Source organism: Pseudopipra pipra, chromosome 1, assembly GCF_036250125.1.
Source record: "Pseudopipra pipra isolate bDixPip1 chromosome 1, bDixPip1.hap1, whole genome shotgun sequence".
NCBI classification, from domain to species: domain Eukaryota; kingdom Metazoa; phylum Chordata; class Aves; order Passeriformes; family Pipridae; genus Pseudopipra; species Pseudopipra pipra.
In genome coordinates this window covers 42,732,062-42,748,139 of record NC_087549.1, presented here as the reverse complement: position 1 = coordinate 42,748,139, position 16,078 = coordinate 42,732,062, and the positions used below count along the sequence as shown (strand labels likewise).

General features: G+C 39.7%; 1 protein-coding gene across 3 annotated transcripts in view; it reads left to right on the top strand.

Moving 5' to 3' along the window:
- SPIDR (scaffold protein involved in DNA repair) overlaps positions 1-16,078 on the top strand; it is a 199,162-nt gene that overhangs the window by 103,019 nt on the left and 80,065 nt on the right. The window lies entirely within an intron of this gene.

Sequence of the window (16,078 nt, the reverse complement as noted above, 5' to 3'; positions counted from 1 at the left end):
GTGAAAAATGAATGAGGGGATAGCCCAGCCTTGGTTTTGAGAGGTTTCCTGGTAAAGTGGTGGTGGAAAACGTTTTTCCTGGAGGAGGATGTATGCAGTTCTACTGTGTTTGCTTGAAAGTGCTGAATCCAGTCATTGTGCCTGTATTTTGGCTTCTTTCCCATTGTGAAAGTACAGCGCAATCTCCTGCCTGCTACTCCCTGTGAGCTCGATATCCTCATTAAAGATCAGGGAAAATAAAGGGGAAAACCCAAAGAGGTCAGTGAGTTCATTTACACATCATGCCAGGGCCAACACGTGATTCAACGTGTGATACAATAGTGAACCTTTTTGGTGAGCTTGCTAAAGGCATTGAGAGGCATTTCAAACTGCAGAGATACAAGACTGCAATTTCTTATTCACAAGCAAGAGTGAAAGTGCTTTACAACTCCATTACGTAATGCAAATAACTTGTTTTGCATTTAGTTAAACGGAGAGCTGTGACAGTATTTGATATTTATTGTTGTGTTCCTGTTTCTTGTTATTACTGTTAATGCCCGAAGTCTTTGATACATGTTATCATTCCTGTCTTTATGATCGGTGTTCTTGGGAGTCTACTGTCTAGCTGATAATTTAACTAGGTGGAAAGGCCAATGAGAAGCACCTAAAATGAGCTACATTGATGTTCATCTTGTACTGTGACATCTGCTTGCACACTTTTTTTTTTTTTCTAATTGAAGCTGGATTCTTTTATGGTGCTTTTTAGCTCCATTCTTGAGCAAAGAGCCCTGGCTGCTGCCTGGAGGGGTGGGGTATGTGTTCTTGCCGTTTTGCCTGTGCCATCTCCAGCACACATCACTCTCTTCTGGAAGCAGTTTCCATTCACCAGCTCTGCATTAGTAGTTCCCTGGATGAGCAGACTGAACCAGCTCACACACAAGTAGGGAGCAGGTCTAGGCCCTCCCTCCCCTTTTTAGGGTTAACCAGACCATAGATAGACCATCTAGCTGAATAGTCATCTAGCCTTCTGCTTTTATCTGAGAAGTTTTTTTCTGGAAGGGGTTTCAAGAAAGCATTTGTATGTTGTTTGCTGAATTTATTTACATCCATTTGACTGAAAGTTGCCTGTAACCTGTTACAACTGTATACTCTGCTGGGTAGTGGAGTACTAACCTCTTAACACAGCTTAACATCAGCCAAACCAAAATAGAAAGCCTTGTTATAAAATATGTTAGCAGTGTAGCAGACTTACACTTATGAAGACTGTAGCTTATAGTACACCCTTTTGAAGAATAAATTGATTTAGAATAAATTGTGTACTTATACTGATGTAACTATGCCTATATAGTGAAATATGATGTTTGTAACCAAACTGATAAGGACAAAAAAGTTCATGTTGACAGATAAAAGGTTGAAAGGCATGCATGAACACAGGCTTCTCTACAAGTATACTGGCCCTCAATGTAGACATAGCACACATAGTGTGTTTGAGGGACTTCTGTAGAAAGAGTCTAGTTTTGTTTGGGTTGAGGGAAGATGTAGCTGAGAGGAGAAAATGAGCAGTATGACACATAATGGGAAAAAGTTCCCATTTGCAAATTTGGTGAAGCAAGGTAGTTCCTAACTTTTCTGTCCTCAAAATTTTTTATCTTCAAGGATACCTTCATGGGACATACATCATTAAAATTATTGTTTCTAGGTAAGAACAATTTCTCTGTAATTTCCTGAGCAAAAATTAAATCCCAGGTCTTGCGTGGTTGCACATAGCTATTGTACTGTCCAGTCTATGCTCAGGTAGTTTTGTATGGTTTTGGTGGTTCTTCACATGCCTGGTTAATTTTTAGTATCAGTTCTTTTTTAACTTTAATCATATATGAGAAGGGAAAGAGTGAAAATTCAAAGTAAATTAAGTCTGTTCTCTTTTTCACGTTATTAGTTACTCTGAACACTGATCAGTTTTATGTATGCTTTAAGAAACTCCATCTCCTGAGGCTTTTCAAGGAGCTGTGAGACTTCCTCTGCTTGGACTCAAGTGAAAATATGAGACGTGTTTATTATGATCTCAGTTGTTCCTTAAAGGTCAGAGCACCAGTTTAATTTATGACTCAGCACTCTAGTTATTAGAGTCTAGGTAAAGTGGGGACTGTAAATAATTTTCACCACTGTTTCTTAATTTGGAAGCGATGTGTTCTTTTTCCACACAAAAAAATGCTTGTTTTCTTCCAAAGTGTTAAAATTTCGGTGAAGAAATTATAAATTTCTCACTTTGTGACAACTAAGTAAAGACTAAAGGCATTCAATCATTGCTTGTTTTTTTTTTTTTTTTTTTTTGTGGCCATATACTTCTAAATAAGTGCTTTTAGGAGGTTGTAGTCCAAAAGATGGATTTTGTTTCTGGTTGTTGGAAAGCTGAATTTTTTATCTTGAGTTTGAGAAACTGTATCTGAGTTTAAGTAGAAACAAAAACATATTGCAAAGATCATGATTTAGAAGGAAAGGTTTAATCACAGAACAGTGAAATATAGCTTAAAAAAGAGTCTGCATAGGCTGATCACAGAATCTTGGAATTTTTGTTTGTTTTATGGTTACCATTAAAGCAAATCGTCATCACATTTCTGGGAATCTTGCGTGATCAAGGATTATAACACTGTTTATATTCATTTTTCATTGACATTTTTAAAAGCAAATACTTATCAGTTAGACGATTAAAAGTTCCTGTTGCCTGCTACCAACCAAGCACATGCCTAGCAATTTTTGCTCTTACTGGATTTTTCACTGTTACTGTGAAAGCTGCTGCTGTCCTTAATATCTTTGTTTTGAACAAAGCTGGTGGCTGGATGACAGTGAAATGAAGAAGAAATAGCTTTAAACCATTGTAGTTGACCCAATGCCAAGTAAAGATAAACCTTTCTGGTTTACAAAGTGTTGCATTTTAGCTTGGGTTGCTCTCTCAGGAGTTATGTCTGAAAAAATAGTAAAATACGAAGTATATGCTCAGCTTGGTTTTAAATACAAAAGCTCAGAACTGGCACTTGTCAAAGCTCATTTTGGCCCAGGCAAACAAGCCTTTCTGAGGGGGAAAAAAAGAAACTGAAAGCCTTACCAGCTGTAGCAATCCTAATAGGGGCTAATATGTGCCAATCTCAGTGTCAAGGCTGCTTGCTCAGAAAGAGGTGGGGGTTTGCCCAGTCCTAATGCTTCTGGCTGATGGTTTTGGGAAGCCAGGCTCTTTTTTTTCCAGGACAGAAACCCCTCTTGCTACATAGCACTTTCCTATTCTCCCTTGAACACTTGAACTCTGGGATAGAGGCATGCTATGTTGCTCATGAGGTTTACAATGCCATGGTTTGACCTTGAAGGCAACTTGAGAAAAATCTGTCCTTGTGTCTTTTCTCCAAGACTTAAAGCATCTTTTCACTTAGTAAATCTTTCTGTTAGGAAGCTGATGGAAGGGTTTGTGTAAAAAAACTGTCAGTAGCCCAAACTGAAACACTTGCAATATGGAGCTACTTGAATGATTTCACTGTTCTTTTTTTCCTTACACTACTGAGGGAAGAATTTTTTTTTCACTTCTGTTTTATGACCCAAATGTTTTGGAGTTTTTTCAGCACTTATTGAGCACTTGACTTCAAAGAAACATCAAATGCTACTAGGTGTGTAAATCAATTCAAATGATAACTATATGCTCTCAGACCTTTTAAAAATGTAAAAATAAGGCATTTTTAAAAATCCATATATTTTGTGGTTGTCTCACTGCCTGATACTGGAGCTTGAGGCACCGTGTTATGATGAATTATTGTCTTATATCTTTGCGTGAAAGCTTAGAAGGATACCCTTTACTCCCCTGTTCCACTGGAATTGAGTGATAGATTTTATTTTGCCTGCCCTAGATCACTGGTTTGAGGAGCACTCTGAAGCTTGCTTTGTTTTCCTTGCAACCTCTCCCTTGGGCTGTCATGTCCTTTTGTGCTTTATTTATTGCCAATTTGTTTGATTAGATTAAGAAAGGATTAAGGGATCCAGTACCCTTAGCAAAAGGCAACCCATTGTTTAGAAATGTGTAAATGTAGCGTAATTACTTCTTAATTCCTTACGTTTCATAAAAAAGGGGATTCTTCAGCAGGTAAACCCTGAGAGGGTTTTTGAAAATCAAATTAAGGTAATTTACTGACTCAAACGTGTATGCCAAAGCTGAGTAATATCACCCACGAAGCTCAGGTTTTAGTTGATATGAAGTACTTCAGGTACTTTGATCTCCTTGCAATCCAGATAATACACCTTGTCAGTCCACACTGATTTCTAACCATTTCTGGATTCCCATAGTAAAAAGAGGCTTTATCTCTGCTTGGACAGTTTAGAATTTGCCATTAATTTGTAGTTCAGCTCTCTACATTAGCAGTGATAAGGGATATAGTAAGAAGAAGATTCATCTTTTATTCAAAAAATTAGTGACTAAAGACCCTTATCACCCATTTTTCTTCTGTCTCTTCCATTAGCAGAGCTATACTAGTGGCATTCTGGGTAAAGAACCATACTAAAAGCTTAGTCAAAAAAAAAAAAAAGGTATCACCTGCCTGCAAGGAGGCTTACTTGGCGTCCTTGCATTAGGGGGTTTTTGGTTTCACAAATTAAAAAACTCTTTAAAGCAGAAGAGTAAATGTGATTCGGTTAGACATCGAGATGACATACTGTGTGCACTCGCTTTAGAAGAGCGTCTCAGTGAGGAGCAGAACCATTTTGTGCAAGTCCTATCAGTTTCAATTTTATAATTTTTTACTATTTGAAACTTAGCATCTTGATTTCTAGATTTCTTGTAATCTGTTTGTCCTGCTTTTCATGTGAAAGAGAAGATGAGGAGCATTTCTCTGAACAGGATGGTCTTCTTACACTTTTGTAAAGCATTAGTAGTAGAATGTTTTACCTACTTTATTCTTTCATGTTTTGGCATGCATTATTTTTCTTCTTTTTTTCTTTTTCTGGCTTTGTTGCCTATACTGCATATTGTGATTAGGACTGTTTATTTGTGTTATACCTCACAGGTCTGTAGCTGGCTAGTTCTGAGCTGGCTACCTGCAAGAAGCTGTCTGTGCAAACAGCAAACATCAGGGCTTTGCTTACATGTCTCTGCCACGCTGGTGTCAAAACACTGCTATCAGAAATTACGCCAATTCTGTGGCAAAGGTTTCTGTTGTCTTTTTTTTGGTTGTTTTTTTTTTTTTTTTTTTAACCTAAGCCCCTGAACATGGTCTGCTAAGAAGCCATCAAGCTGTCACTATGATCACTCACATTTTTCCACAGAGTAAATATCTACAGCTTCTCTGTTGACCCCAAGGCGCTTGAAATGAGTTGCTGAAAGATTCGGCATACTGCCCTGATCTTCCTTATAATGAGCACTACTTTAAAGAAGAGAAAGTGTAAATCCTTGCTGTAAAAGAACTGAAATTAACTCTGCATAAATGGTGAATGACATATGCTAATGTGAGATTAGGCAGAACAGTTTGAGAAAAGTATTTAGATTGCAATGTTATTTTGTGCTACCTTACTTTGACTCTTGCTGGCTTGCAATTGGGACCGTTTAGTGCTTCAGTTTTGATGGGAACTACATTTCATTAAGAGAACAATGATGGAAACAGCTGTTGCATGCACAGGCAGTTCCTGGCTGTCTATTGCAACTGCAAAGGAACAAGTTGCAATTAGCATAAGCCTTGAAGAGCCTGTTTCCTTTGGAAGTTGCCTTTTGAATGTATCCATTAGTGCAGGGAGTTTTAAGGAAATAAAGAGTATGGGGTAGAGGATGATACATTAGAGGATTTCACTGGGAGTCAGGCACTGTGACACCTCAGGCCAAGATCCATGATACACCCTTGCCTCAGCTAGTCCAACCTTCTCCAACTGTTCCCACTTGATCCTGCTCCCGCTCTATGGCACACCTCATTTCTGCCAGCCTGACACTGATGGGGCTCTGCCATGACCTGGATCTGACCAAGGGGGGTGCTCCAGCTATAGGTTTGAAGGAGGTTCTTTTTTTTTTTTCGAAGGCAGGGAGTTTTATTTACTTTGTTTTTCCAAGTTGGATGAGTCCTTGATCTGATCTGCTCCTCAAACCCACAGACACGTCAGACTAAATGAGGGGTGGAGGCAAACATGGCTTGAGAATATTGTGAAGCCAGAGGTTCCTTTTCTGTGTTCCTTTAGACAAATGACCACCATCTCTACCTTCAATTCTCATTTCATGAGGTAAAGGGAAAAACACTTTAATTAAAGCAGGAATTATAAGATACCTGTTAATTAATATTATTTTGTAAACTTTTTTGGACAGGACTCTAAAATTTCAAGAAAAGGTACTATTAAAGAACTAGGCATTGCTTTCCAGGTAGCTTACCACCTGCATCTTTAGATATTGAGGCAGTAACAGTTTTAATTTTAAGAAATGCCTTGTTCAATAGAGGAGACATCGTACACTCTTAGACACAATGCTACCCTTGCTGGCTTTCCAGTTGTTATGCCATTAGCTCCTTCTTGTTCTAAGGCTAAGTGTCCAGAAAAATGTTCTGTTGGTTCAGCAAAACTGTGTTTAGCTGAGAGGTTCAGAGAATTCACTGACGTTCTGCTTTCTGTTTTGAACCTACACTAAGCATGCTTGCCCTCTTAAAGTCTGCAGGAGTAGTTTAAAACAACCTTATGTTCCCTGATTTTCTGTGGCATATCAGCTACAGTGGAGCAGTAACACAAGGGAGCAAAAAAAACCAAAAAATTTGTTCAATAGCATAAGATACAAGTTTTTGGACTTAAATTAGCCATTACCTTTTAAAAACATTGTTGCAAAGTGACTGTTTGCAATACAAGATCATTGCACTTAAGTTCCAGAGCAGCACCTCAGCATTTTTAGTTCCAGTGAGTAAAGTGAGAGCGTTGGAACTCACAAGTGTTTTCAGTACTAAATGGGAAGGTCTTTCTTTCAGTTTAGCTTTACCTCGATTTCCTTATACACTTCCTTTGTCTGATAGGGGCCAATACACCCACGTATGTCTACAAAAAATCAACAAAGCAATGAACTGGTGAAGGTGTTTCTCTCAAGGGCTGGAAAGGAAGGATTGCTGTCGCCAAGATACACCGATACTAACAGGCTCATGGAGCCATATAAATGTGTAGTTAATGAAATGTGAAAATTTATGCTTAACATTTGACAACTAATGTCTCTGGTGGGTGTTTTGGTAGACTTTTGTTGAAAACGGGCATTTTAGATCAGCGTGGTTGGTTTCAACATGGAGGAAAGAGTTGGCAAAGTGTCTGGGCAATTAAGACTCTTGCTGTGTGAATAATACATAGCATAGGTGATAGTTTGATAAAGGTGGAGTTACAAGTTCTCCTTAAGCTGTATACTGGGCTCTTAAATACTAAAGTATGACTTACGTGGTACTCAGGGTAACTTTGCCTTTGATGTATCTGGCCGAAGAATTAGACTTAACCCCTTCCTTAGGACTTAGCTCCTCGCTGTGTTGAGCAGGCTCAAGAGAGAACACTACAAAGAGCACAGGGAGGCCATTGGAAAAGCACTGTGTTTTGGTTTGTGCCTGCAAATCTTTCCCAACAGTTACTTCTGTGAAAGCTGCAACTACAAAGATTTCTGAACAAGTATTGCCAATTGCTTTTCTTCTTTGTTGTGTTGTAATGACATGTACTTAAATAATTTCCCCTCAGTTCAAGAATCACCTACCCTTGTGTTGAACACTGAGAATCTGGAGCCAACCCCAAGGTGTAACAGGCAACTTTATTTTCTTCTAAGTTTCACTGATACAAATATAGTAGGATCAAAAATTAAGAGAAGTTGCAGAATCAGTCATAATGCAAATTCTGAACTTCTGATTTTTGTCAGACAAAAATGTAAAGAAACCTCTAGTTCATGGTATTCAGTAGCATTCCTGAAAACAGCTGAGGGAAGACCCTGCAAGTAAATGAGGGCAAAAACGTAATAAACCAAGCACTCTCCTATTTGTCATCAGCTGGCACAAGGCTTAACTGTGTTTGAGTTTCCTTTTTGCATTGGAGCAACTGTATTGTGTATAGGCATATACACATATAAAAATCCTTGGAGATAGCTATGACTCTAAGATTTAGATTTTATTGCACTGTATTAGTTTTGGTTTGTGAAGTAGTAATTTCATGGCTGATTTATATTTTGTTTATAAAGTAAAAATAAATCATTTTGATTCTATTTCGTAGGCACCAAATAGCTCAAACCTAAATCTTGCCAGCATGACTGATTAACCTTGTAATAGCATCTTTGAGATATTAATGTATGCACTACCTTATCTTGTTTTTTATCTGACCTTTATCTGTTGATTTTAATATCCTTTGTGGTTGCTAGTGACGTGTTTTTGTTGTAGACAGGGAGAGATTTTGGCTCCTGTTTATTTCTCTGGTTTATCCTTATTCACTCTGTTCTGTCCTCGCAAAAAAATAACTGCATTAAGCAGAAAAAACCAAGATAATAAGCTGTAGCCCAGAAGCACAATAGGAGTCATGTCTGCTTGAAGTGTTCAGTGAGTACATTCTGCGAGCTGTATGTACAGTTACCAGTCTAATGTGGATTGACAGTGGAAAAAAAGGAATTGATCATCCTGAACAAATGCAGAAGAATTTTTACCCCTTTACAGCATAATTTACTCATAATTTCCAGCATGATTTATCTCATCGAGTTATGTAAATTATTTATATAGAGTAAAGTTTGGCCACTGCATGTGCTTGCAGCGTGATATCATCTTGCAGTGCTTGAGTGCTGGTGATCAGTATCACTAAACCAGTAGAGAACTAATCAGAAAATAAATTTTAAAAAAGATGATGGGGGAGAAGAGTATGACTTTTTGTCATACGATTGCATTGAATTGGCTCAGCAGGATCGAGTATATCCCAGAGTAGCAGAGAGCCAAAAGGCAGAAAGGAAGCAAATGATGGGTTTTGGCTGCAGCAAGTCTGTCCGTGCTGTGGATCGTCACTTGCCACCACCTGCTCCAAAGGTGGTAGAGACCTGCTTGTTCCGGCCGTCACGCTGGAGACCATTGCCCCATGCCAGCAGAGAGTGGAGATGAATGTGTGAAAGTCCTTCATGTACGTTAGTGTGAAATCTGAGAGCCAAGTGGAAGCTGCTGATTTAAGTCAGGTCGTGATAACCTGGCTGCCTTCACACCTGAAAGAATTAGAGCTCTGCCGTAGGGGTGGTAAGGTCCTGGCAGCACCCAGTGCTGAGCAGCTATGAGAGGCAGCTATCTTGTTCAGCTGCTGCAGCTGGGTCTAGAACAGAATGAACTGCACAGCATGTGCTCCTGGATGCGTTACAGTTCTTGGCTATATGACCACGGCTGTACCCTTGCTACATCTGCTGTGCTCTTCGCTTCTTTGGAATCACTTGGGCTCTTCCTGCATGGGGCTGTGCTGAACACCTGTGTTATTCCCATTTGTGCAACTGTTTGTCAGTTTTTCTCCTAGAGTTCAGAAGATATGTGGGAGAACATGCAGTGCAATTCTTTGGTGTGACACCGTTCTAGTTCCTCAGTGGGTGTTTTCCTTGAAGCATGATATCTGATTTGGTGTTTGGGGATGTGGAAAAACTTGTATAGTTTCTCTGTGACTGATTTAGTTCAATTTTCATGCAATTCTACAACAGTGTTTTCATGGTTGAAAAGAAAAAGAAAGCAGAAATAGGAATAGAGTTCTCTTCCCTTAACTGTTTCTCTATCCACAAAAGCAGGTGATGAGAAGATCGCCCTCTTCCCAGTATCAAGGAGACAGAGATGGGAAAGATCTCCCTCTTGGGCAAGAGGTACATTTATTTACAGGAGGCAGGGAGCAGTTAATAGTAGGATTTCATTATGATTTTTCACAACCTAGTGAAGCCTCCTGTGATGTGATGATGGAGTTTGCAATGCCAAGAGCAGTGGGTGCTGTGAGAACCACCTCAGAACTCATCTCTCCTACTTTGGCAAGGGGATTGCTGGGTTACAGATTGCCTCTATGCTGTGCTGGTCCTGCTTGAGCAGCCTGGCAGGCAGTGTACAACTTGAGGCACTTGTGGTATGGCTGTGCAAGGATGGGCCTGTAATCCTTCTGTAGGAAATGGGGAGAAGGAAGTTGGCATTTCTGGAGTGTGTCTCCTCTCCTCTTAAGGGCATCAAACGAACCTCATTCTGAAGTTTGTTTTTGTTCATCAGCTGAAAAGATCATCTAGAGGACCAGTTAATAAAGTTAGCTAGGTAAATCCCAGTCTTAAATGTCTGATAAGTGTTTTAGGCTTTGAATGTCTCCAGCTATTTGCTGATATCTTAGTGTCTAATGTAATACTTTACATTTCCCTGCAGACTCTACCATGCTATACCCATCCATGTGACCTAGTATATCTTAAATGTTTACTTTTATGAGTATAATGTAGCTGAAGTGAGCAGCAAACATTCTTGCTCTGTACCTAGTACGTGTGCTGTATTTTATTTTAAATATACAAATAAATAACTATTTTTATAAGCAACCGTTTTCTCTGTTGGGGCAAATGACTTGGGTGAGCAAGGCTAATGAGATTTGGAAAGACTGTTGCTTTGCTTATATTGCCTCTTTCTCAGATTCAAGGTATTGTAGCTATGGTGAAAGAAAGGGCAAATTATAATCCAAAATACTCAACAGGACGACTGTCATCTTGTCCTGCTGACATGTAGTAGATGTGCTGCAGATCACTTTATCTTGTGAATGTGAGGTTAACAAATTCTCCTTAGTACCCAGCCTGAAGAGTTGGCAAACCATAGAATGAACTTTTTAACGTAAGCATTTTTTGTTTGGATGCAATGATTATAATTTGTTCTCTTGAAGAATCATATTCATGTTACATCCTGCTCTTAGTAAAGCTCATGGCAGTTGCAATTTCGCAATTTGTCAAAATTTGCGTTCTTTATGAACTTTGGTTTTGCTGACAAATTAAATTCTAAATTAAAACAAAGAATCGTGTTTACACTCTTTTGCTGCCAGGATCCTTCCCCAAAGATGTTTAGCCTCAGCATAAAGTTGTCAGGAAAGACTCATATCCTTTTTTTTATAGGAGGTGTTTTAATGAGCCACCTGAAGGCAAAGAGTAAGCAAAATTACTTCCTTTTTTCCATTAGGATTATCACTTAGGGCAAGTGTTTTCAAACAAACAGAAGTCTCCTGCTATGTTTACAGTTTGGGAGGAGGGCATTCGCAGGTACTGGTTTTTCCATGTGTAACTTTTATATCCCATTTCTGTGAAGTTGTGAAAAGCATAGAGATATTTCCGTGGCATAAAACAAACACATGTGTATATGCCAGTAGATATAATTGCTTTTATCAAATACTGTGTGCCCCATAGCAACCTTAATCTGGCAGCAAGGAGCACTGGAAGTAAAACTAACTGAATTCCTTTTCAAGGTAAATAGGTGAGGTTAAGGGACATAACAAGGGAATTTATTTATTTGCTTGTTTTAAATGGTAATAATTATTTCAAAAAACTATCTGAAGAATGCACTGGCCTGTGGAATATTTTCCATATTGAGAATGAGATGCCATGGCTACAAATAGCTGTGGTCCTTACCCTGCAGGTCTTTGTCTGACCTGCGTTTCCCATGTACAGGTTTCCCACGTGTGTATCGGGATAGAACCGATTTACATCTTTTGACTGGGGAACTAGACAGTGCTGGTAGGTCTCAGTGTCGAAACCCTTTTTGTCATCCAAGGGTGACTCTGTGTTCTTTCTCGAAGTGCCATCCCTTTCCTGGCTCACATGGGAAGAGTGTGAAGATTTCAGTGCTCAGGGGGATCTTGAATGGGACCATGAGCTCTCAGCCACAGAGTCTGGTTTTGTGGCCGTGCCTCTTCAGCTGGCACTTAATCATAACACTATTAATCTTAACTCTGCCTTTGAGTTCCGGCACCACGGGGTGATGTTTGCTCATTGTTGGAATACTGAGAGACAGCAAAACAGCTGGCAAGAATGTTTCTGGGAAGAAAGAAAAAAAAAAGCGAGAACAAAACAAAAAGATGAAGGTCGCGTTCAATACTGAGTCTGTGTTTAGATGGATTTTTTTTTTTTATTCTCACCTGCAGTGTTCTTTTTATGACTGAATCTGTTATGGCAGTGAAAAGATACTATTATCCTTTCAGAAAATGCAGCTTTCTTGATGTAGTCCAAGCTTAGGTGTGATGGAAGTATGGTAAAGGCCCAGCCTCAGAGATCCAAGTGAGCACAGAGGTGAAATGTTTGCTTAAAATTTTATCAGCCATTCACTCTGCTGCTTAAATTAATAATTTTCAATATTCTTTAGCATAGTCTTTTTTTCCTGTCTGTCCCTACTTAAACAGTTGCAACTATTTTTGTTCTTCATGTGGACCTTGTTACCATTACAATCTTATTAAAATGCAACAGCAATTTGTATGTGACTGTATTATCTAAACAGAAGTAAGCCAACAAAATCATGTAAGCACACATTTTGCAATGGTTATGTGATTTTACCACATTTTTAAAATTGTTTGATGGCTGTTAGGCGTTGTTTTTGCTGATTTAAGAACCTGAAAAGGTAGGTTGGAAAAGTCTGTACAAATGACTGCCACAGTTGTGTTTAGCATGTGTCCTTAAGCCATATACCCTCTGACAGTGCAGAAGAGAAACTCCCTGGATGACTTCAAGAGGGTTTCTAAACTAACGTGTGTTCTCCTGATCAGACATAGCCAGACATTTAGGGTGCCCTATAAGGGGCCACTGCCTTCTGAAGCGAAAGGATAAGTGTGTGGGTTAGGAGGGTTTACATTTACAGAGAGCTGAGGTGGGTGGTACATATCTTGGTGCTCTCTATTGGGCAGACACTCTTGGGTTTAATAGGGCCTTGCATTTCTTCAAAACTTGTTGGTAGCCTTTACAGAGTAGACTTAAATGAAAATGACAGTCCTGGAACAAGTTTAGAATAAAAAAAAGTGAAATCTGCTTGTATCTCAAGCCTTTCGTGCGTGCTGTGTGTAATTTATGAAGTTAGAGATTTGTGTACTCGTGTGTGGCCATGCAAGCACACGTCCATTACTGTCATTACGTGATCAGTTGTGGTCACAGACTGTGGCAGCAGAAGGTGTTATACAGAACACTCACGACAGGATGAGCTTGAGACACATGAAAAGTGCACATGATGCTCAACTGCTTTTGATGATCATCGTTCCTGTTAGGCTATGCCTTTACTGGCATGGGAGCAAAAGGTGTGATGGAGAGATCAGCCCTATCAGGTGAGATTGTAGTTCTGCCTATCTGGATACTCTATCTCCAGGAGTACCTATTGGTGGGAGAGCAGAAGGGCTGAACAAACACAGATAGGTTATACCCTGGATTAACCTGCCAGCCTTCAGCAAACTTTAGTTCAAGGGCTTCCAAGGGTAGAGGTTACATTTCTGCACTTGGCAACATTTCTTTTAAAATGGACCTAGACAAGTTTTTATGGGAAAGACAGTAATTTAGATTCACTTTAAAATTAATGCTCCTGTAGTGGAATCAGGCTTTGAAATGAGATTCTGTAATGTTGCTTGATTCTGCATAGCTTGTTGCCCAAACAATATCTGGATGATTAAGCTGTGTTTAAATAAGATGCTTTATAAGATTTTCAGCCCACATGGACATGTAACCACAATGTAGAAAACAGATATGAATGTTTTGGCCGATGCTGAAACAGAGTGGTGGTGTAGGAATTTGGAGGACAGCAATGATAAAGAAGAAGTGGAAAGGCAAGTGATCTGGGGATAAGGTTCTCTAAAGAAAAAAGTGACAATTTCTCCCCAGCTTTAGGGCACTGGTGTTTTTGCTGTGTACGTCAGTATCAAAGGTGTAAGACCGTGGAAGCCAAGTCCCCTGTGCATGCCATTCACCTTCTCACGAGTCAGCCAGAGGGACTGCTAACTCAGTTAACAGCGTTAACTGAGGGCTGAGGGATCTGACCCTCTCCTTGGAGACGGCAACCCTGTTCTCTGGCAGGCGTCCCAGGGGTGCTGGAAGGCAACACGGTCTGCACAATCTCTCTGCCTCTTGATCAGAGACAGTCAGGGTCATAGACGTGAATATTATCTTTGTGACGCTTCAAGCAAGCAAACAGATAATATTTTTTTTTTTTAAGGAATGTTGCATGCAGTCAGTTGAATGTAAAAATGTCATATCAGATCTTTCAAGATCTTGTTCCCTTGAGGGAATGTTGCACCAGCTCGCCCACCCCACCAGGGCAGAGGCAAGGCAGAGAAGGGAAGGGAGCGCACGTGCATGTGCATGCACTTCTGTGTGTATGTGCACGCACATACTAGAGTCATGGAATGGCCTCTTTTCTCTTGATGAGTCCCTTGTGTCTTCCTTCTGATGTTAACTAAGCCAGGGAACTCCTCTTTTTTCCTGTATCATAGTCTGGGAATCGTGCCCTGGACATTTTTTCAGCTGAGCACATTTGCATACAGGAAATCAGCCCAAAGGCTTCTTTCTGAACAGTGTTTGTACTAGACAGTTTTGCAGTGGTTTCAGGTATGCTTCATTGTTTTTTTAACAACTGAAAAGGAGGAAAATATAGAGCACAAGTAACTTTGTTTTAAAAGCAGGTGTTTAAATACGTGTCAAAATACAAGTATCCTAAATATAATACTTGTAGAACTTAAATCAAGATTGATCTAGTATTATTCCATTTATATATTTTTTTTCCATGTCCTGGTTAGTGATGCAGTTGAGCAAAAGAATCATTTTTGTTTAAGTCTATCTTGAATTGCAGATGACTAGGAGCGTGAAGCACTCTGCTCCCTCACAGAGTGCCAGCACCAGGAGGAGCAGTGTGGAAAGGACCTAGCAGGGCAGCTGTAGACCAGGTGCACTCCTTGGGAAAGGAGACTAAGAGAATCTGGGCCTTTGCCTGGCTGGACAAGAAGAGGAAATTCTTTTAAATAAAAAATGAAATAAGTGCATAAGCAATTGGGAAAAGTCTTCCCACCAGAGTGGGAAAAAATGAATTTCAGCTTACGTAGGGATGAGTATCAGCTGGTAAAAACGTGATTCTTTTGGAGTTTAGAAGATGGTTTCCTACCAGTAGTACTTCAGTAGTAGTGGCTGGAAAGGCAGGTAGTTTTGCTGGAGCTTGATTGTTTTGTCTTTTTTTTTCTCTCCTGGTTTTGCCTGTGATAGCACGGGACTCAACAGAGGCCACTTTGATCCGGTGTACTTCATGTAAAGCCTGGGATATTGTACAGTGATACTGTATTTGCTATTATTTTAGTTAAAGCACATATAGACTGAGAAGTATTGAAAAGAAAAAAAGAATAGATGATGATTCCTTTGTAAGAAGTCAGTCAGCAGTCCTTCTTTAGGTTCGTATTTCTCATGTCTTCGAATTTGACTGCAAAGTCCGTGCTTTCAAAACTTGATACACAGCTTCCAAGCCTGAGAATAGGGATGCCATCCTTTCTTAAACAATACAGGATTTATTTAAGTCCCTGATTAACTTAAAATTGTTTGCTTGGGAAATGTGTGTGTAGGGGAGTTGTTTCACCCTTTATTGAATAAACATTTCTCCGTACTGGCAAATTTTGCTGTTGTTCTTGGAATGTCATTCTCTCTTTAAACATCAGGGTTTTTTGCTTTGCCAGGACCAAGATTTCCATGCTGATACACCTTCTCCCTTCTCCCTTCTGTCTCTCACACTGTTTTTCTCCAAAATGCGTATGTTTTCACAGGTGTTTTCCCACAACTTCCAAGACTTTGTTTCTGCTCTTTTTTGGCAGGGAAGGGCTGGGTACAATAGTGAGAGATACCTGTACTCTGGAATGCTCCTCTCCCTTGCAACTGGGAAAGCTCTTTAACTGAAGTGGGTTTTCTATGAACTGTCCCTTGATGTCTGATTGTAAGTCAGAACCTCACTGCTGCCAGAACTCTTCCCAGGTTAACTCTTTCAGAGGTTATTGATGGCCCCCCTATTTTGGGAGGTGTATTTGTGTCAGGCTTGTAGAAGTTTTATGATGTTTATGATAGTGCTTCAATCAATTCTTTTCTTAGGTCCTCTGAAAGCACACAGATCTCATTCTTGTTTTGAAAAGGTTGTTC